Here is a 22062-nt window from a genome sequence, read left to right as displayed (position 1 = left end):
GGAGTGAATCAGTGGAAGATTTCTCTCCTTCTCTCTTTGTGTCATTCTGCCTTTCAAATAAATAAAATTTTTTTTGAAAGTCAGTTACCAGTTACAGACAGAGAGGGAAGAGAGAGGGAGCGAGAGATCTTCCATCCACTGGTTTATGCCCCAAATGGCCGCAACAGCCTAGGCAGGGTCAGGCCAAAGCCAGGAGCTTCATCTAGATCTCCCACATGCATGCAGAGGCCCAAAGACTTGAGCCATCCTCTGCTGCTTTCCCAGGCACATCAGCAGGGAGCTGGATGGGAAGTGCAGCAACCAGGACTTGAACAAGTGCCCACATGGGATGTCGGAACTGTAGGTGACGGCTTAACCCGCTGTGCCACAGTTCCAGCCCCCTAAATCTTTTTAAAAAGTAAAAAACCCACACAATTTGCACAATAAAAAAGATGAGAGTGAATCTAGAAAGAATAATAACTGCTCCTGGATCTCCTTTCCTTCAGCTGAGCAAAACCATTTTGCAAATGGTTTAGGACTTCTAGTAAGAAAGCAGAAAAAGGAAAAGATTCTAAGTTATCTCAGTGGTGGGAAATTTTTCCAATTAACTGTTAATGGTTATTAACTGGCCAGCATGGGCTTACATAATTAATGATTTTCATGACTTTCATTTTTCTTCTGCCTTTAAACATATTCTTCAATTATCCAATCATAGGAATGCACTGTAGGTGGCCAGAGGCATAAGCTGCTGAGTGTGATGCCTACCTGGACACTGCAGCACGGTGTAGACTGGCCTCGTAGAGCCTCACTTTTCTCACCTGTCTTATATTGGGTGCTGTGGTGTGTACACAACCAACACGGAGAAAACTCGCTGTCTTAGCTCGGGTGGCTGTAACAAAATACCATGGCCTGGGTGGCTTAAACCACAGACCTTTCTTTCTCACGGTCTGGAGTATGGGAAGTCGAAGATCAAGGTGCCGGCAGGTGCAACTCACGGTTCAGGCCCTCTTCCGGGCTGGCAGCTGACCGCCTTCTTGCTGTGTCTTCACACGGTGGAAAGAAAAACTCCCCTGTCCGCCCCTCTTCTCCTGAGGACCCTAAGCACTGTCGTAGGGAACCTACCCCCATGACCTCACCTGAAACTGTTCACTTCATAAAAGCCTGGCCTCCAGGGGGGTGAGGGTTTCAACATAAGAATTGGGGGAGGGGCCGGCGCTGCTGCTCACTAGGCTAATCCTCCATCTAGCGGCGCCCGCACACCGAGTTCTAGTCCCAGTCTGGGCGCCGGACTCTGTCCCAGTTGCCCCTCTTCCAGGCCAGCTCTCTGCTGTGGCCCGAGAGTGCAGTGGAGGATGGCCCAAGTGCTTGGGCCCTGCACCCCATGGGAGACCAGGAGAAGCACCTGGCTCCTGGCTCCTGGCTCCTGCCATCGGATCAGCACGGTGCGCCGGCTGCAGCGCGCTGGCCGCAGCGGCCATTGGAGGGTGAACCAACGGCAAAGGAAGACCTTTCTCTCTGTCTCTCTCTCTCACTGTCCACTCTACCTGTAAAAAAAAAAAAAAAGAATTGGGGGAGGAACAGAAACATTCAGTGCATGATAGTAGTAAGAGGTATTGAGCATCAATGACAAGCAAACCAGCAGCTGGTGATAGATAATATTCATGGATATGTTATGAGAGACAAGGGTTAAGCAAATAAACAGCTTGTGAAACATACAGCTCATAAAAATAGGTTAAGGATGGTAGTAAGTAAATTAGCAACCACAAAACAGGTTACATGCTAAAAAGGACAAAATGTCAAGACCAAAAAAGTTGCAAAGACCATGTCACGTAGTATGGATTATTCCACCTCTGGCTGACAGTAACATCACTCTGTGTATCTGTCACCATTCTGTGACCTCTTGTGCTCGGTCTCCAAAATTCAGATAAAACCCAGACTGTTCAGCACCCTGGTTGGCAGCCTTGGCTCTGAGCAAGTGTGCATGCTCTGTGTCTTCCCAATAAAGCGAGCAAGGGTGGGTTCCAGGCACTTTCTCCTCCACACTCCCCTGCTCTGGTCCCCTCAGCCACACCATAGGCACTGAGAGAAAGGCCTCCACCCTGCTAAGGGCGTTAACCTACCCAACCTGTGTCTCCTTGCTTCCCGTTGTACGATTTCAATGGATTCAGTAAACCCTGATTCCATCAGTTAAAGCTGGTCTGTGAGTCTTTCAACTCCATGTCCTCCGAGACAGCTTTCCCGAAGTGCACTTGGAGACTGCTGTTCCTTACAACACAGCCTGATTTAGGGGAGAGCCACAGCAGCCCAACACGGGCAAGTAAACTGTTTCTACTCCGGAGTTCCCACCCCAAGTCAGTGTTCATTCAATCAACGCTTCCTCACGTGCCATGTCGGCACAGAAGAATGCTGGTGTCACTGTGGCGGATGGACGGGGGCGGGAGAAGGGATTAAGAGGGAGAGGCACATCCCTCCATGACTCCCACCCAGTCATTGATTCAATGACCACTTAGCAAAGCCTCACAGTGCTCCCCCATGGTGGTGGGGTTGGAATGTTAAATGGGCTCCAGTGCCACCCCCAGGAGGCACCCATTCTCCAGGAGAGCCCAGATGCACAGCGCCTAAGCAACTAAGTAAGCCAAGTGCAGGAGAGGTGTTCATAAAGGGCTGTGGGGAAGACAAGTGAGTGTGGCTATGATGTGGGTGTGTAAGCCCTGGGGTGTGTGCGGGTGTGCATTTGTGGAAGAGCAGGACTCACAGAGGATTATGATCTAGGAAGTGTTGAGAGAGGACAAGGACAAATTTGCTGGCCACATGACCTTACTTTGGAAATCCAGTGGGAGTGATGACTACGAGCAAAGACCCAGGCATGGGAAAGAACGTGAGTGTGCAACCTGGACAAACTGGGTGTGGATGGAGCACAGGGCACCAAAGGGGAGAGGCAGATGACCCCCAGGGAAGTGAGCTGGACAGAGTTCTAGGAAGAAAGACCCAGAGGCTCCATCCTAAGCTAGCCCTCCAGAGGCAATAATATTTTTAAACTGCAGTCACATTTGATTCCTCTTTCCCTCTCTCTCTACTTCCACTCCAATTGTGAGTCCTGTTTGCTCTAACTTCAAAGAACCTGGAGTCCAGCACTTGTCACCGCCTGCAAGGTCCACCTGGGGACAGGGGCTGTCATCTCCCCGTGGGATTGCTGCAGCAGCTTCTGAACAGCTTTTCCCACTCTGTCCTCACCCACCCCTGCCCAGCGTTCCACTCAAGCCGGTAGCCAGAGGGAACTTTGAAAAACTGAAGTCAGATCAAAGCGCTCTCGGCTGAACATCCGTCAAAGCTCCTCTCTCACCAGAGGAAAACCTGAAGTCCTCACAACGCCCTCAAAGCCTGCTGGGCTCTCCCCGCACCCCACCTGCCATTCTCCCCCTTGCTCTGCTCCAACCACGCCAGCAAGTTCCTTCTGGCCACAGGACCTAGCTTCACCCAGCTGCCCCCTCTGCCTGGTGAGCTAGCCCCTCCCCCGGGTTTCCTCCTGCTGACTCCCTGTTCTCCCCATGCCTGCTTCGTGGTTTCCATCCATGGGTCGAGTCCATTAAACTTCGTGAAATCCCACCATCCTGCACAGTGGTGGAGGGGTGAGGCCACACCTGGGCACAGAAGCGTTTCCTAAGCCACTGGCCTCTTCTCTTCCCACATTTGATTTCTGGTTCCTGTAGCTTATACGGCCACTTGACATAAAGCTGTCCCTCAGTGTCTGACATGAATCCTCAGGCCCCTTGTAGAACATTTTCATATAAACTGGGGATATCCCCCCATATACTTTAAATCACCTCTGACTACTTACAATACCTCATACGATGTAAATGCTATGTAAAGAGTTGTTACACGGCATTGTTTAGAGAATAATGACAAGGGAAAAAAAAATGTGTTCCGTATAGATGCAATCATTGTAGGCTGAACTATACGGCATGCAAATGAGATGCAAAGTGAACAATGCTTGGCTAACAAGTGCTGGAGGGAGTTGATGGTCTGGGAGATGGGGAGGGACTATGGCAGGGTGTACCTGCACACACATCACTCTTTCTCATGGATTGCACAGAAAATTCAGGTTTTGATCTGTGGTTGGTTAAATCCAAGGATGTGGAAGCTGAGAACGCAGAGGGCTGACTGCACTGCCTCCCTAGTTGCTTGTGTGTTGTTTGTCTCTCTTGCTAGCATAGGAGTGTTTGTGTCTGCTCACTACTGAATGCCCAGCACCCCAGACCCAGGAAGGGCTCTGGGAGAAGATGCACGAGTGAGGAACTCTGGAAGGTTTTAAGCAGAGGACTCTATGACCTTGACGTCGGAGTAAGGCAGCCAGAGGGGCCTGACACTGAGGCAGGGAGCGCATGGGGTAGGCAAGCTCCTGCCGTGGAGGAGGACTCCAGGCACGGGTGTGGGCAGCAGCGATCAGAAGACTGTTTGCAGCCTGGCGACAGAGATCAGTGCCAGCAGCAAAGAGTAAATTCAATTCAGCCCAGAAAAGATTGAGTGAGTACCTGCTGTGGGAAAGCAATCATGGGAGAAACAGATAAAGGCATAGATGCGGGGTAGATGGGTGGCAGAACTCGCGGCTCTCCTCGGGATGCCTGCATTCCATATTGGAGGGCTTGGTTGAATGCCAGCCACTGCGTTCCTTGTCCAGCTTGAGCTAATTCCCACTCTGAAGGCAGCAGGTGCTGCCTTGAGTACTGGGGACCCTGCCACCCATATGGGAGACCTGGATTCAGTTCCCAGCTCCTGGCTTCAACCTGGCCAAGCCCTGGCCATTGCGGGCATTTGGGAATTGAGTTAGTGGATGGGAAATCTCTCTCTCTCTTTCACAAAAAAAGCAAAGAAAAAAGTTTTTAAACACATAAACATAAAACAAATCTAGGAAAGAGTAAACTCTTTATTAAAAAGCAAAGACAACGCACATTGTGCCCCCAGAGGGCCGGGATCGGTTGAGAAGAGAGGGCAAGCGAAGTTGTGCGTGTGCTGGGAGAGGTTGCAGGGCTGGCAGGAGGTACCTGACTCCTGTGAGTGGCAGAAATCAAGGAACGTGTCAGGGAGAAGGGAGTATTTAAGATGGGTCTTGAAAAATGCATAGAATTTCAAAGGCAAAGAATGGAAAGACCAAGGTGGTGCATGATAGATTTCTCCAACTCTGTCGTCACTTAAGATGACTTTTGATGGAGCTACTACTGATTCAAAAATAGTTCTTTCTATACTCCATACTTTTTTTTTTAAAAGATATATTTGTGTATTTGAAAGGCAGAGTTACAGAGAAAGAAAGGGAGAGACAGAGAGAAATCTATTTGCTGGTTTCCTCCCCAAATGACTGCAATGGCTGGGGTTGGGCTAGGCCGAAGCCAGGAGCCAGGAGCTTCTTCCAAGTCTCCCATGGGGGTACAGAGGCCCAAGCACTTGGGCCGTCTTCCCCTGCTTTCCCAGGTACATTAGCAGGAAGCTGGATGGGAAGTGGAGCAGCCAGGACTCCAACCAGCGCTGATATGGGATGCTGACATCACAGGTGGCAGCTTAAACTGCTATACCACTACACCAGCCCTGACCTCCATAGATTTTTTTAAAAAATTTTAAGAAGTCTTGGGGGCTGGTGTTATGGCATAGTAGGCTAAGCCTCTGCCAGCCTCCCATACAGGCGCCACTTCATGTCCTGGCTTCTGGGAGACCTAGAAGAAGCTCCTGGCTTCTAGCTTCGGATCATCCTGGCTCTGGCCATTGCAGCCATTTGGGGAGTGAATCAGCAAATGGAAGATCTCTCTCTGTGTCTGTAGCTCTACTTCTCAAATAAATAAATAAAATATATTTTTTAAAGTTTTAAATAAATAAATAAAAGAAGTCTAGAGAAACTGAGAAGTGGAAGGGGAGTTAAGATTATCCATTAATCTACCAATCTGAGTAATCTGGTCCTGTCTCGGGAACCATGCCAACAAGGTTTTAAGGGGCCATGACAAAATCATTGCCTTGTTCAGATGTGTCACAAAGGGAGCAGCAATCCTGCAAAAGAAATGACTGCTGACTCCCGGACTTCGCCCCGAACGAACAATCCCCTGCCAAAGCCATGCTATGCTACAGGCAAGTTAAGATCCTTGGTAAGCAGGATTCCTGCAAAAAAGCCGACAGACACGTCGGCTTGCTGAGCCTGCCTGCATTTTTAATAAAACGGTCAGATTAAGCCATGCCTAGCTGCCGTATGTTATTAATACACATTCTTAACCGTCAATTAGTTAACTGCGTAGTAAAAAGAACCTGGCTTATAAGATTGTTGCTAATGAATATAGTGCTTTGTTCTCCAGCAAAACATATGCTTAGGTTGTGCAATTAGGAGAAGGGCCCCCTGCCTCCCTCCCCATAGGGGGAACACGTGCAGCCCCGTAAAGGCGCTTATTATACCTGCGAGGGGGCAAAGTCTGTGGGTCTGTGGCTTATGGTATTATGACAGATAACAAAATCGCTCCATTATGTCAGTAGATCAATTTCTAAGCACCTAACAGGCAATTGGCTGCACACTGGAAGCTCCAAAACAAGGCTCCCATTGGTTTTGGTCCCAGAGTCTTATGATGGTTCAGCTGCTGCTGCCAGCCCCTCACCCCGCCCAGGGGCTCACATGTCCATCAGAGCCCCTGCGTGTGACTTCCGCCTCTGCCCCTGCCCAGCTCTCCTCTGCCAGTCAGCCTGGGCCTCAGGCCACAGCCAGCTCCAAGGAGAGCTCAACGAGTTTGAGCCGGGGGTGTGGGTCATCTGGGCTAGTGAGAGAGACAGGACGCAGAAGCGCCACAGCCTGCAGGTCCTCTGCTTCTGCCTCTCCCTCTCTCCTCTCTTTCTCTCCTCCACCCCCGCCCCGCCCCCGGCTCCTCATCCTTGTTCTCCACACCGTGGGCGTTTGTTGGTGTTTGCCTTCTTAGAGAACGTGGTTAAAGAGCAGCTAGCGGAGACCTGTCTCCTCCAAAATGCTCTATGTGGATGCCGATGGCCACACAGCCGTATAAAACCACGTCAATCTCAAGAAGGCCAAAGGTCTTCACCTGATACTCCAATGAAGCGCTTTAGAAGGCAGGGGGACTTACAACCTCAGCAGAGTAGTAATCATTCTTGCACATGGATGTGCCGGCAACACTCTGCCTTCAGCGGCACCCCCCGTGTGGGCGGGGGGGGGGGGGGCAGATTGCTTACGCCCCTGCCGTCCCCACTCTCCCTGCTCAGTTTCTGCAACTGTCCAAGCAGCCCCAGGTTTTTGTTTTTGTTTTTGTTTTTCAAAAGATTTATTTGAAAGACAGAGTTACAGAAAGAGGTAGAGACAGAGAGATAGAGAGACAGAGAGAGAGGTCTTCCATCTACTGGTTCACTCCCCAAATGGCCACAACGGCTGGAGGTCAGGAGTCAGGAGCTTCTTCTGGGTCTCTCACATGGGTGCAGGAGCCCAAGCACTTGGGCCATCTTCCACTGCTTTTTCAGGCACGTTAGCAGGGGAGCTAGATCAGAAGTGGAGCAGCCGGAACTCAAACCAGCGCTGCAGGCAGCGGCTTTACCTGCTATGCCACAGCACTGATCCAGCAGCCCCGGGTTAACAAGGAGGAAATTCACTGAGGGATGGGCCATGTCAAATCATAATGTGTATAAGATTTCATGAGTAAGAATAAAACCACACTGTCCAAGTAGTAGTAATCTGGGGGTAAAAATGTGAACCCCATAAAAATTCACAGGGGCTTTCAGAAGCAGCTGTCTCCGTCAGCTGGGGAGAGTCAGTCTCCAAGGGAGGCCAGTGTTCACAGCTGCACATGCATTTGGGAAGCCCCACAGCATGGGCAACACAACCACACCAAATGTGATCATTTGGGACTGACAACACCCATGGTAAGCCAAGAGATGACCGGAACAGACCTAGGGGGTGCCTGGGGTCACCCAGAAGCTGTAAATGAGGACGCAGTACCCAAGCCCATCAAAGGTCTTACGTAGGTCATGTTGTTAGATCGGAAGTTAAAAATTAGCCTGTGTGTGTGAGAAGGGCCCGAAGAAACCAGTAGTACCTGCTTTGGAAGCCCCAGCAGCCCAGCATTTTGCACGTCAGAGTCCTGCCCGGACCCTGATAACCTTCCAGGTGGTCCCAGCCCTTCCCCCGAGGAAAGCCCCCAGGAGGATTCTCTCTCCTCAGTACTAAATGGGGGCTGGCGCCGCGGCTCACTAGGCTAATCCTCTGCCTTGCGGCGCCGGCACACCAGGTTCTAGTCCCAGTCGGGGCGCCGGATTCTGTCCTGGTTGCCCCTCTTCCAGGCCAGCTCTCTGCTGTGGTCCTGGAGTGCAGTGGAGGATGGCCCAAGTGCTTGGGCCCTGCACCCCATGGGAGACCTGGATAAGCACCTGGCTCCTGCCTTCAGATCAGTGCAACTCTGGCCATTGCAACCAGTTGGGGAGTGAACCATCAGATGGAAGACCTTTCTCTCTCTCCCTCTCCTCTCTCTGTGTAACTCTGACTTTCAAATAAATAAATCTTAAAAAAAAAAAAAAAGAAACAAGGTAGCATTATAGAGTAGAAAGAATCCAGGGAAGTGAATCAGCAGATTTGGTTTCCCACTATCCTGGATAAAATCATTTCATCTCTCTGAGACTTCATTTCCCCGAGGAGATATTAAGCCAAGTAATGGAGAATCTCTTGGAGCCCTTCTGGCTCTAAGAGTCTGTGATTCTAGAGGGCAAGGGGGTGTTTCTGAGGATGAATGAAGGAGATAGAAAGAATAATGAATGAGGCAAGAAGAGACTGAAGCAAAAAAGACAGAAAAATTCACAGAACAGGAGTTCCCGGCGTGGCATCGCACTGAGAAGTAAACCTGCTCCCAGTTTCACTTCTTCAGAAATGTTCAATTCAGTTTTTTCTCCTGTGCACCTGCTGGCAGAAGTGCAATAGAGAGCTAAATTGGAGAAAGGCAGGGGGAGCTGGAGGAAAAAGAATGAGAAACGAAATGATGACAGACGACAGCTCCTTCAGGCAAGCACACAGCCAGCCCTCCGGTGATGCGGGTGGGAAGACAGCTCTTTCCTCACCTTACCTTTCGGACTGGAAGTCCAGAAAGGTGAAAGTGTGCTATTTTGGGAGCTGCCACTGTGCCAAGCATCCCATATGGGCAGCGGTTTGAGTCCCAGCTGCTCCACTTCCAATCCAGTTTCCTGCTATGGCCTGGGAAAGCAGCGGAAGATGGCCCAAGTCCTTAGGCCCCTGCACCCGCGTGGGAGACCTGGAAGAAGCTCCTGGCTCCTGGCTTTGGGTGGGTGTAGCTCCGTCCATTGGGGCCATTTGGGGAGTGAACCAGCGGAGGGAAGACTTTCTCTTTCTCTCTCTGCCTCTGCCTCTGTAACTCTGCCTTTCAAATAAATAAATAAATCTTTTATTTAAAAAAGCATGTATTTTCCTCTGTGTGCTGCTCTCAATAACCTTAATTCAAAAACATCTCTGTTGTTTATTTATCCGGAATCTTCTCTTCAACGCCTTGCAGTGTATACCATGAGGGATTTCCACATGGATGAGGGAGCTGAAGATACCTTAATAAATGAAGCTTAGCAAAGTCTCTTATTTCTAAATGAAGTCTTTATTGTATCAACTGATGTGGATTTATTTCAGGCCAAGTTATCCTTAGAAATAAATCTGTGGGGGCCAGAAGAAGCTCCTGATTCCTGGCTTTGGATCGGCTCAGCTCTGGCTGTTGTGGCCATTTGGGGAGTGAACCAGTGGATAGAAGATCTTTCTCTCTCTGTCTCTACCTCTCTCTGTAACTCTTTCAAATAAATAAAAATAAATCTTTAAAAAATATAAATCAATATGTGGTTTTCTCTTTTAAGGCATTTAAACAAATTTTTAAACATTATGTGTATTTATTATCTTTGTTTTAATTTTTTTTAAGATTTATTTTATTTATTTGAAAGAGTTACAGAGAGAGGTAGAGAGAGAGAGAGGTCTTCCATCTGCTGGTTCGCTCCCCAGATGGCCGCAATGGCTGGAGCTGATCCAAAGCCAGGAGCCAGGAGCTTCTTCCAGGTCTCCCATGTGGGTGCAGGGGCCCAAGGACTTGGGCCATCTCCACTGCATTCCTGGGCCACAGCAGAGAGCTGGATCGGAAGAAGAGCAGCCAGGACTAGAACTGGCACCCACATAGGATGCCGGAGCTTCAGGCCAGGGTTTTAACCTGCTGCGCCACAGCACTGGCCCCTGTTTTCATTTCATTTGAAAGGCAGAGAGATAGAGACAGAAAGAAGAGAGATTTTCCATCCTCTGGTTCATTCCCCAAATGCTCACAACAGTTGGGGCTGGGCCAGGCCGAAGTCAGAATCCAGAGACTCAATCCAGTTTTCCCTCATGGTGGCAGGGCCCCAAGCACTGCAATCATCATCCGCTGCCTCCCAGGTGCACATTAGCAGGAGTCGGGAACTGGAGGACTTGAACCCAGGCCCTCCAAAATAGGATGCAGGTATCCCCAGCAGTGTCTTAAACCCCAGACTAAATGCCCACCCCTCACTTGACACATGGGCACCAGTGCAAATCTTGGCCGCTCCACTTCCTACCCAGCTTCCTGCTAATGCACCTGGGAAGGCAATGGAAGATGGCCTGAGTGCTTGGGCCCCTGCACCCACCTGGGAGACCTGATGGAGTTCCTGGATCCTGGTTGTGGCCATCTGGGGAGTGAACCAGCAGATGTAGGATCTCTCCCTGTCTCTCCTTCTCTAACTCTGCCCTTCAAATAAATAGTCTTTCTTTAAAGTTGGTTATAGACATAAGATTGGTTAACTCAGCAGGAAATCATCTCGATCTATGGTCAACTTTGCTTTTCATATAACACTAGCATTCTTTATTAAAACTCACAGAACAATATCCGTTCAATTAAAAAATGAAGATGCAGGAGACCGGCGTGGTGGTACAACAGGTTAATCCTCCGCCTGCGGCGCCGGCATCCCATATGGGCGCCAGTTCTAGTCCCAGCTGCTCCTCTTCCCATCCAGCTCTCTGCTATGGCCTGGGAAAGCAGTAGAAGATGGCCCAAGTCCCTGGACCCCTGTACCCACATGGGAGACCAGGAGGAAGCTCCTGGCTCCTGGCTCCTGGCTTCGGGATCAGCACAACTCCAGCCATTGCAGCCATTTGGGGAGTGAACCAATGGAAGGAAGACCTCTCTCTATTTCTCCCTCTCTCACTGTCTGTAACTCTGTCAAATAAATAAATAAAATCTTTTAAAAAATGAGGATGCAGTTAACATTTCTAAATAAAACACATTGCCCAGGTACAATTGAAGTCCACCCTTATTGATCATTAATAACCAGTAAACCCCAGTCTTCTCATTCGGGATCTTCCTGGTCTGGTCCTGGGTGTGAGAGCATTGTGGGGACACTGTTCTCTCATCCACAGCTCTGTGAGGTCAGGCAGCATCTGTCTGGGTCACTGCCACAGGCCTGGGGCCTGGCACATTGCCTGCCTCATCTTAGGGCACTGGGATATTTTGTCAATGAATGAATGAGTGGCCCCAGTCCAGCACCACAGCTTTTGGATAAACTGAAGCTAGTGGGTGTGGTGGAATGAGAAGGCCATGCCAAGATGGCTGCTGGCAAGCAAGTGTCAGTTACTCAGGAATGGCTTCAGAAACCCCCTGGGAAACCACGTGGGAAACCACCTGGCAACAGGCTGTGATTAGTTAGGGCAAAAACCGCCCCTTGACCGGATTGGCTGCCTCGGCTATATAAGCTGCTGTACCAACTGAAATAAACAAGTCTGCAGGCTGCTCGCCTCTGGCCTGCTTTCACCCGACTCCCAGGGTCTGTGTGGTGACTCTGCACATCTTTCCCCCACTGTGCTCCCCCTCTCAAAACGAATCCACAGCAACAAGTGGGGTTACTCCAGGGACAGCCAAAAGGAGATAGAATTGAAGGGACAAATGGGACTCCAGGCAGGGGAGGGAGCCAACGCCCAGGGAGCATGCAATGTGCTGTTTTGGTTTGCTCTCAGGGGCCAGCAATAAGAAGGAAGGGGACAGTGCAGGCAGAGGAGGCCCCCGGGCTGTGAACAGGGCAAGATCTGCAGGCTCACAGCAGAGGGAGGCCAGGGTGGGGGTGGGGCAGTCCTGCTGGTGCTGTCACAGGACACTCAAAGACCGGACTTGGTCCCCAGAGGATTTTTCTTCTGGGGTGGCTTAAACAAATCAACGCAACCTGGCCTTTGTCCTGTCTTCCACAAGCTGCATCACAGCCACATTGCCAGTAGCAGGATGGAAGGAGGGAGAAAGTCAGAACCCCCAGCGGCTCTCCCTGGGGACGAGGATCCCTGAAGCTGCCATTCAGTGCTCCTGCTCCACAGTCAGCCAGCCAGCCACGCGGCTGTAAGGGGGCCTGGGAGCTGCTGTCATCACCCTGGGAAGTCACTTGGGACCTAAACCTTCCCTAGCCATGGAGGCATGCAGAATGGCTACGGGGCCAACCAGCAGGCTCTGCCGGAGATGTCTTCCCTTCTGTCGCCGGGGGAGTATTTAAAACTGTCGGCATTCCCGGAGTGCGAGAGGGCATCCTGACTGGTCTTCAGCCTCTCAGAGGTGGTGAGGGTGAAATCAAGAAAACACTGGACAGCTGTCCTGGGTCTCCTCCTCTGCCCCCTCACCAGTCTCCAAAAGTGAGCCATCAGCAGACCCATGGGCTTGCACTGGGTCACAGCCCGAACACAGCAAGCGGCACGGTCCGGGTGAAGAGGGCATTGGCAGTAACTGGAATTACAGAATGCACTCTATGGAGATGGCCCGGCTTAGCGCTCTGAAGCAGCTTTGCTAACCACGAGGGCACATCCTGCCGCCTGTGGCCGCCTCCATAATTCACAGGACTGGAATCCACTGAGTGGATGAGCACCACTCAGTGCTTTGGAGTGGATGAGTAGGGTGGTAAGTGAATGGGGAAAGGGGAGAATGGAGATGACACAGTAAGAAGACACTGCCTTAGCCCCTGCCGGTGGTAGCAATGAGCAAGGCTCGCGATGGGAATGGAAAGATTCCAGAAAGAGATCTACTCCGAAGGATCCAGAAGTAGTTTGCTCTCGGGGAGACCACTGGAGGACGTTTGAAGCATCAGTCTGCTAATTTTGTCTTTTCAGAATTCCTCTTTGAGGGGAACTCTTCCCTCTGCCTCTTTTTGTGGTTTTGATGACACTGCCAGTGGTAGGGTCTTGCTTTCTGACCACAGAGGGGTGTGTGTGTGTGGTGGGAGTGGCCAAGCATAGAAGCCAGGCCAGCCAATCATGTACCTCATCCTCCTGGGCACTGTGATGTGTTCCAATCTAGCCAATCAGTGCTTTTTCTGGGGCTTTTCCTTTTGGGCCGGAGGAGAAGGGGACCTGCCTTTGGAAGTACGTGAGCGGAGACTGCCCACAGCCACTTCTTCTGCATGGAGCAAACCCCTGCAGGAAGAATGAAGCCAGGGAAGTGGGTGAAGGGCGCAGGTGGCAACCTCCCAGGAGTTCCTGAGTCAGGTCAAATTGGAAGCCAGATCAGTTTCTGAACTTTCCAGTTATGTGATCCAATAAATCTCCTTTTATGCTTAAGCTAATTTGAGTTGGGTTCCTGTCACTTGTAATTAAAACAAGCCTGAACTAAAGAAAATAGAGATAGAGAGTTAAATAACATGCTTTTTTTTTTTTTTAAATATTTCTTTTTTTTTTTTTTTTTTTTTTTTTTTGACAGGCAGAGTGGACAGTGAGAGAGAGAGACAGAGAGAAAGGTCTTCCTTTGCCGTTGGTTCACCCTCCAATGGCCGCCGCGGCCGGCGCGCTGCGGCCGGCGCAGCGCGCTGATCCGATGGCAGGAGCCAGGAGCCAGGTGCTTTTCCTGGTCTCCCATGGGGTGCAGGGCCCAAGCACCTGGGCCATCCTCCACTGCACTCCCTGGCCACAGCAGAGGGCTGGCCTGGAAGAGGGGCAACCGGGACAGAATCCGGCGCCCCAACCGGGACTAGAACCCGGTGTGCCGGCGCCGCTAGGCGGAGGATTAGCCTAGTGAGCCGCGGCGCCGGCCTAAATAACATGCTTTTTAAAAAAATATTTTTATTTATTTGAGAGGCAGAGTTACAGTGAGAGGGAGAGACAGAGAGAGAGGTCCTCTGTCCATTGGCTCACTCCCCAAATGGCTGCAACGCTGGAGCTGTGCAGATCTGAAGCCAGCAGCCAGGTGCTTCTTCCTTGTTTCCCACGTGGGTGCAGGGGCCCAAGGACTTGGGCCATCCTCCACTGCTTTCCCAGGCCACGGCAGAGAGCTGTACCGGTAGAGAGGGGCAGCCGGGACCAGAACCAGTGCCTACATGGGATGCCGGTGCCACAGGCAGAGGGTTAATTTACTGTACCACAGTGCCAGCCCCGTAACCTGCTTTTTTTAAAAATAAATTTGTCTAAGCCACATTGACTAAATTGTAATTTCTACCCCCAAGAAATAAGTAAAGGCCTGGAGTAGAAGATGATCTGTGCACCTGTGGACTCTCACAGTCTGTGATTATATAGTACATCCCCTCTTTCTAGCAGGACAATGAAGGGAGTGGGTGAGGGTGCATCTCTGTTATAGTCACAGCTGTCAGAGGGTGACCTTGCCATCCCCAAGAAGCAGTGCCCCCAAGCCAACTTCAGATCATCCACGGCCCTTTCCCTGGAAGGTCACGGTCAAAGGCAGGTCCCCTGGTTTTGCTGAATAGTCCATGTGGTTGCCTAGCATAAAGGGCAGAACCAACCTTGCCTCCCCCTTCCCACCCTGCCCTTGCAAGCTCAGTGAAGGAATCAGGACCCAAACTAAACCCCACCTGAAAGAGCATACTTAATACCCATCCAACCTTGCAAGCGCCACCTGCCTAGCACAGACCTGTACCAACCTGCTTCGCAGGGGAAAATTCAATAGCCTGTTACGGCCCCCGCCAGGAAGGCAGGTGAGGAGCTGTCCTGCTGATCACAGCCATCTGAGCCGGAGGTGCAGCGAGGCTGGGAAGTGGCAGAAAGGAAGCCCCTGGAAGCTTGCTCCTCTCCCAGGCTGGCTTGGAAGTGCAGTGGGTGAGAAGGAGTTTCTTGCCGGAGCTTTCAAACTTTCTCCCTCTTTCTGCTACAATAGTCAGCCAGGGGCTGCTCAATTCTCAGGCTCCTGAGAAGGAAGACTTGGCATATAAAGAAATGGCTGCAGGACCAACCTTGAGTAACATGAGGGAAAGTGTTATTTACAGTGGTAATAATGAGCTCAGTGGAGCTCAGTCTAGAAAGTTCTGCTGAAGGAGTGAGATGTGACCTGGATGCAAAGAACAGGTGAATGTCCACGGACATGGGGGAACTTGGGTTCATTTTCTGGACCTTGCCCCCACTTGGGGGTATTGCAGCGCTGTTTGCCAGATGCATGCCCAAGGCCTCTTGCAATTTTCCTAGCACGGTCTCATGGCAGGTGAGAGTCTCACCACTGTTAGAGCACGGGGGGTGGAGGGGTTGCACAAAAAGCTGTACAATCGGAGTGCCGACGAGGCCTTTGGGTTTGGTTCTGCAGGTTGTTGCTGCCCCAGGCTGTAACCTAAACATAGAAATTCGCTGCTCCCAACGTTGCATCGGGAGTCGGCTGGGGAGCGCTAATCCTCCATGAAGCCGTCTTGATTGCCCGGGAAGAAACGACAACACCGTACAGTTTAACTGCTGACCCTTACAACGCAACACAAAGCAGCAGTAAAGTCCTCTGCCTGTAATGCCATGCTTTAAGCAGTTAATCTTATTTTAGCTGAATGGCATGTTCATCACAGCAAATAAGTAGGTAATGTGCGGAATTACTGCCAGGGAAAGAGAAATTAAATCAGTTATGAGCATCCTGTTGATGGGCTGAACTGTCCAATTGAACTTGGTATTTTTCAACAGTCAGATCTAATGAATGTTCATTTAGCAGAGATTAAGCCGCAGATGGGATGCCTGCCCAGAAAAGGTATTATGAGCGACTTAAGACGCTAGATTCGGGGCGCAGTCCATGAGCCTTGGCGCTGGTTCTGGCTACAGCGGGAGGGTTCCGGCACGGGCAGGTGCACCCTGGACTTTCCTGTTCAGGGGCCTGCTTCCTCGCCACGTACACTCCTCATGGGAAGCTGGAGGACTTTTCTTCCAGATCTCAGACGTTCTTTCCCCTGGCCTTGCCACATGGCCGTTCAGGGGTTCAGGGCCGTATTTTACCATCCTTCTTCAAACAAGTGTGACTGTGACTGCAAAACCACTCATTGAACTACAGACACAAAAGACAAAGCAGACACAGCCCCTGAACTGGAAGAGCTTATAATCCAGTTGAGAGAGGCTGGAGAACAATCACAAATATGAGGAGCATGGCATTACACTACACAAATATGTGAGAGGACTTCATCGAGCACCAAATCGCATCAGGCAACCTGCGCCTGGTGTAGCCGGTAAGGAAAAAGATGGACTGGTACTTCCTAACAGTAGGGTAAATGAAGCCCTAGGAGCTGGCATTGTGCTGTAGACTCTCAGTTTACTTTCATTTTAGTTGCAGTCATTTGCAAAGCAAGTCCATTTCACAGATGTGGAAACTGAGGCTCAGAGGACTAAGCTGCTTGTCCATATTCTAACAGGAAGAGCAGGAGTTTAAACCTAGGTCTGATTTCAAGGTCATGGCTTTTTCCTTTACAGCAAGTTATTCCTTAACAAGAAACACAATGAGTCAAGAGCCAAAGGGCCTCATACAAGATGTCATGGAGGGTTTACCGGGGCCGCCCAGTTGACACTCAGGAACTAAGCCGAAAGAAAGAACTGAGAATGTCTGTATCCATTTGCACTCTCATGATGAGTGGTGGAAATTCTTCTTCTCAGGCCATCCTCACTGCTATTCTTTTTTTTTTTTTTAACTGACAATCCATTTGATAGAACACAGTACCACCATGTAGTTGTAACGTGTGTTTCTTTAATGGGTCGACTGAACACCTAATCATTACCTCCATTAGCTTACTTTGTTTTAGAATTCTGTGCCTTTCCTTTGTTGATTTTTCCATTTAAAATGATTTTAAACTTAATTTTACCAATTAAAATTTTAAATTATCCCATTTGTTTATAACATTTTACATAAGGGGACTTCAGAAGTTCACAGAAAAATGGAACTAAAATATGAACTTTCCATTAACTTTTGAAAGTCCCCTCATCTGTCAATACTAGTAACTCTTTGCCTAAAATGTTTTGAGATGCAGAGAGTGAGTGACAGAAAGTTCCAAAACACCTTCGACAGCCCAGGATGGCCCAAGCCAAAACATGGGTGGCAGGGACCCAAGTCCTTGAGCCCCACTGCTGCCTCCAGAGTGTGCATTAGCAGGAAGCTGGAGTCACGAGTGGAGCCAGGACTCAAACCCAGGACCTCTAAGTGGAATGCAGGTGCCTAAATGGCTAGGCCCTATTATTATCAACTGTTTATCACATGGGTTGCATTTTACTTCCCCAACTGATTGTTGATTTTCTTAAAAAATGATGCAAGTCTTTTGTTTTTACATTTATTTATTTTTCATATTATTTGCAAGGCAAAGAGGCAGACAGTGAGGTAGATCTTCTAACCACTGGGTCACTCCCTCATGCCTGCAGCGGCCAGGACTGGGCCAGGATGAAGTGAAGACCCTGGAACTCAATCAGGGTCTCCCACATGGGTGGCAGGGACCCAAGTTCTTGAGGCATCATCTGCGGTCTCCCAGGGTGCACCTTGGCAGGAAGCTGAAATTGTGAATGGAGCCAGGACTTGAACCCAGACTCTCTGACACGAAATGCCAGCATCCCAGGTGGTGTCCTACCCATTGCACCAAACACCTGCCCCGAGCCGTCTTCTTTATAACTTCCATGGCAGCAGCCCAGAAATATGGTGATAACAAGAAGCGGCCTCCAGAGAGTAGACAGCTTTCTAGAAGTGGTAGCTCAGGTGGCAAGGGACAGAGAGACAGCTTTCTAGCTCAGAGACAAGGGACAGAGAGCACACAGCTTTCTAGCTCAGAGACAAGGGACAGAGAGCACACAGCTTTCTAGCTCAGAGAAAGGGGCAACTGAATCAGATGTGGTCGACTTCCAAGTGTGTTCTGGGATCACAGTCCTGGGGTTGTGCAGAATCAGGGCTCCAGCAAGGTTTGAGGGCATTAGAGGGCCAGTGGCCACAGACAGGTATGAAACTAAGGGACACCGCAGTCCTGCTGAGCGTACTACCTTGACCCCCTAGAGTAGACTCTAACTTGTGCAAGGCGCACGACTCTTCTCGCATGCCGATGGAATGAATTCACATATGCTGTATTTGGAAGGTTTGCCTCTTTATTTTTAGTGAGGTTTGTTCACTTTCTTATGCTATCAAGATTATGTTCTGCCTGCCTTCTTTTCTTCCTTCCTTTCTCTTTCTTCTTTTCCTTTCTGTGTGTTCTAGTTACTGACATTTGGGTTTAAATCTGCCATTCATTACTCATCCTGCCTGTTCTATGTCCTCATTTCTCTCTTCTCTTGATTTTTGTTATATTGGGGCTTTCCCCTTCTGTCAGTTCAGTAGTTATACCCTCTCTTACTTTTATTAGTAGTAGTTACATTAACAACTTCAACGTTAATCCAAATCCCCAATGTAATTTGGAATTTTTTCCTTCTTCACAAATAACGCAACAATGCATTTACCACTGCTGCTAACTGAGTAGTGAGTTAGAGCAAGGCCGAAGTCCCGAGTGGAGAATGGGCAGAGTGTGCCAAGGAGTGCAAGGGCAAGCAGAGTTTTAGCCCTCCCATAACCTCCTTCATTTCCTGCAAGCTTTCCCAGTAAATATACAGCCTAACAGTACACATTTAGCTTGCTAGCACACACAGCTTCAAGACAAGTGACCCACAATCTATTCCATGCAGACTTCCACTCCTGGGGTCACTCCTTTATGTACTCAGGAATCACAGGATGGAAGTGTGGGTGGGGGCAGTGGAAATGCAGTCTGAGGTTCTAATTGCTCTCCTCCCCACTTATGCTATCCTTATGGCTACTGCTTGTCCACACCATGTTGCTAATTCTCCAATTCTATAGGAGAAAAGCAGTGAAAGAAGTGTGTGTGTGTGTGTGTGTGTGTGTGTTGGACTTTGACTGGTAAGTATCCCTGGATTGTACAAATAAACCCTGTGCCTGATTTAGTGGGAGGACAGCCAAGATACAAAGAGGATTTAAAAAAAGCCAAGGTCAAGCCCTTTGTGCTTCAGCTTCTATTACAAAATTGCTGGCAACGGCACCCCCAGTGAATGTAGACAATTAGGTACTAATAGGAGAGGGGGAAGAGAAGGAATAGCTCTGGTTCTGTTTGGAAGCAGGAACGGATGCAAGGCCTTCAAGTGTGGGCCCCTGCTCCCAAAGACTCACACAGACGTGGCCAGAAGCCTTCTCCTCCCTTCTGATTACTTCCTGCTTCAGAAATCAAAGTGGAATAGCAGTTAATAATTTTCAATCCCATCTATACTCCAGTTATATACAATAATCCCAGAAATTACAATTACCTTTCACTTCCAATGCTACTGGACAAATCTTTTTGGATACAACCCTGAGGATTTAAGTGGACAACAGAGGAACTACAGTATCTAGCTACAAAGAACCAACTGTTCCTTTTATTTATTTAAAAGACTTATTTATTTGAAAGGCAGAGCATGAAGCGGGGGAGATACACACACACACACACACACACACAGAGGTATATCTTCCATCTGCTGGTTACTCCCCAAATGGGTGCAACAGCTAGGGCTAGTCCTGGCCCAAGCCAGGAGCAACGAACTCCATCTGGGTCTCGCATGTGGATGGCAGAGGCTCAAGCACTCAGGCCTTCATGTACTTGAGCTATCATCTGCTGCTTTCCCAGGAGCATTAGCAGAGAGATGGATCAGAAGTCGAGTAGCCAAGACTCAAACCAGCACTCCAGTAAGGGATGTGAGTGTCCCAAGTAGCGGCTTAACCCACTGTGCCAGAAGGCCCATCTACGTGTTTTTTTTAAGAGGAATCCCATATGGGCACTGGTTCTAGTCCTGGTTGCCCCTCTTCCAGTCCAGCTCTTTGCTGTGGCCCAGGAAGGCAGTGGAGGATGGCCCAAGTACTTGGGTACCTGCACCCGCGTGGGAGACCAGGAAGAAGCACCTGGTTTTTGGCTCTGGATCAGTGTAGCTCCGGCCGTAGCGGCCATTTGAGGGGTGAACCAACAAAAGGAAGACCTTTCTCTCTGTTTCTCTCTCTCACTGTCTAACTCTACCTGTCAAAAAAAAAAAAAAAAAAAAAAAAGGAATCCATGCAGTGGATAGAATGTGGGACCAGGCAGTCTCCAGGGACCCACCCAGCTCTGGGATTCTATAATCATATGGTCTCTAAGTTTTCTTCTAGTTCAGAAAATACAGGAACTTGGAAGACAATTTTTTGCCATTTAAAATTGTTATATAGGTTAATAGATTACTTTTGCTTTAGAAATCCATCGCTGGCGATGTGTATTATTTATCTGATGTCAAGCCTTTGGTCAGGAATGCAATCCTAACTATGATGTTGTTCTGGGAAACATCTCACTTTATAAGGAGTAAACTGCAGTACAGAGCAGAGCCCACCCGTGGAACACTAGAAAGCACTGATTCCCATGGAGGGGGTCTGACATGGTGGTTAAGACACGGGCTAGGATGTCCACATCTCACGCTGGAGTACCCGGTTCTGAACCCTGAATCCAGCCCCCTGCTAGTGCAGATCCTGGGAGGGAGTGGTTACAAACAGGCCAGGTAGCTGTGGCTCTGCCAGCCATGTGGGAGATCTGGACTGACAGTTCTCAGCCTGCCTGAGTCCTGACTGTTGCTGGCATTTGGAGAGGGAACCAGTAGATGGGACACCTGTCTGTCTGTCTGTCTGTCTCTCCCCCCCCCCCATACATAAATAAGTATTTAAAAGAAAATACGATCCAAATAGGAGTAACATCTACCAGCTAACCTGTGGTGTTACATTTTCAAAACAACTGATGTCGGGGTAGGATCTGGAGGTGCTGTAGAGATGCCACTTGGGATGGCCACATCCCAGACGGGAGTGTTTGCATTTGGGTCCGGGCTGTGCTTCCAATTCCAGCTTTCTGCTAACATGCACTCTGGGAGGCGGAAGTGACGGCTCATGTAGTCTCCACATGGGAGAGCCAGCCTGAGTTACAGCCTCCTGACTTTGGCCTTGCTTAGCCTCAGCTGTTAGAAACATTTGGAGAGTGAAACCTGTGGATGGAAGATCTCGGTCTCTTTGCCTTTCAAATAAATAAATAAATAATCTAATGTTAGTTTTAATCCTCAAATCCCCCTCCCTACCCTGCAAATCCAAAAGTACATTTTCATTTGCAGCAAAATTCTAAGACAGACGGTACTTTTAAAGTAGGTATTTTTGCACCCAGCGCTGTGGTGTAGTAGGCTAAGCTTCCGCCTGTGGCAACAGCATCCCAGGTGGGCACTGGTTCAGGTCATAACTGCTTCTCTTCTGATCCAGCTCTCTGCTACGGCCTGGGAAAGCACCCGCAGGGAAGACCCGGAAGAAGCTCCTGGCTTCAGGTAGGCCCAGCTCTGGCTGTTGCAGCCAACTGGGGAGTGAACCAGTGGATGGAAGACCTTTCTCTCTCTCTCTCCCTCTCACTCTCTGTAACGCTACCTCTCAAATAAATATTTTTTAAAAAATTAAGTAGGTATTTTTTTTTGAAAGGGAGGAAAACAGAAATCTTTAATCTACAGGTTGATTCCCCAAATGCCCACAACAGCTGGGGGAAGAGCCAGACTGAAGCCAGGAGCTTAGAACTCCAACCAGGTCTCCCATGTGGTGGCAGGGACCCAATTACTCAGGCCATCACTTGCTGATTCCCAGGAAGTGCATCAGCAGGAAGCTGGAATCTGGGGCAGAGGCAGAACTCAAACCCAGGCACTCTGATGTAGGACAGAGCATCCCAAGCAGTGTCCTAACTGCTGTGCCAAATGCTTGCCCTAAAGTAGCCATTTAAACTTTATACCTGAAACGCCGGACTCTGACATTAAATTACATCTGAAGTTTTCAAAACGCA

The sequence above is a fragment of the Oryctolagus cuniculus genome, chromosome 5 (genome assembly GCF_051225735.1).
Source record: "Oryctolagus cuniculus isolate XC-2025 breed Fujian yellow rabbit chromosome 5, ASM5122573v1, whole genome shotgun sequence".
Classification (NCBI taxonomy): domain Eukaryota; kingdom Metazoa; phylum Chordata; class Mammalia; order Lagomorpha; family Leporidae; genus Oryctolagus; species Oryctolagus cuniculus.
Note: the sequence above shows the minus strand (reverse complement) of the source record.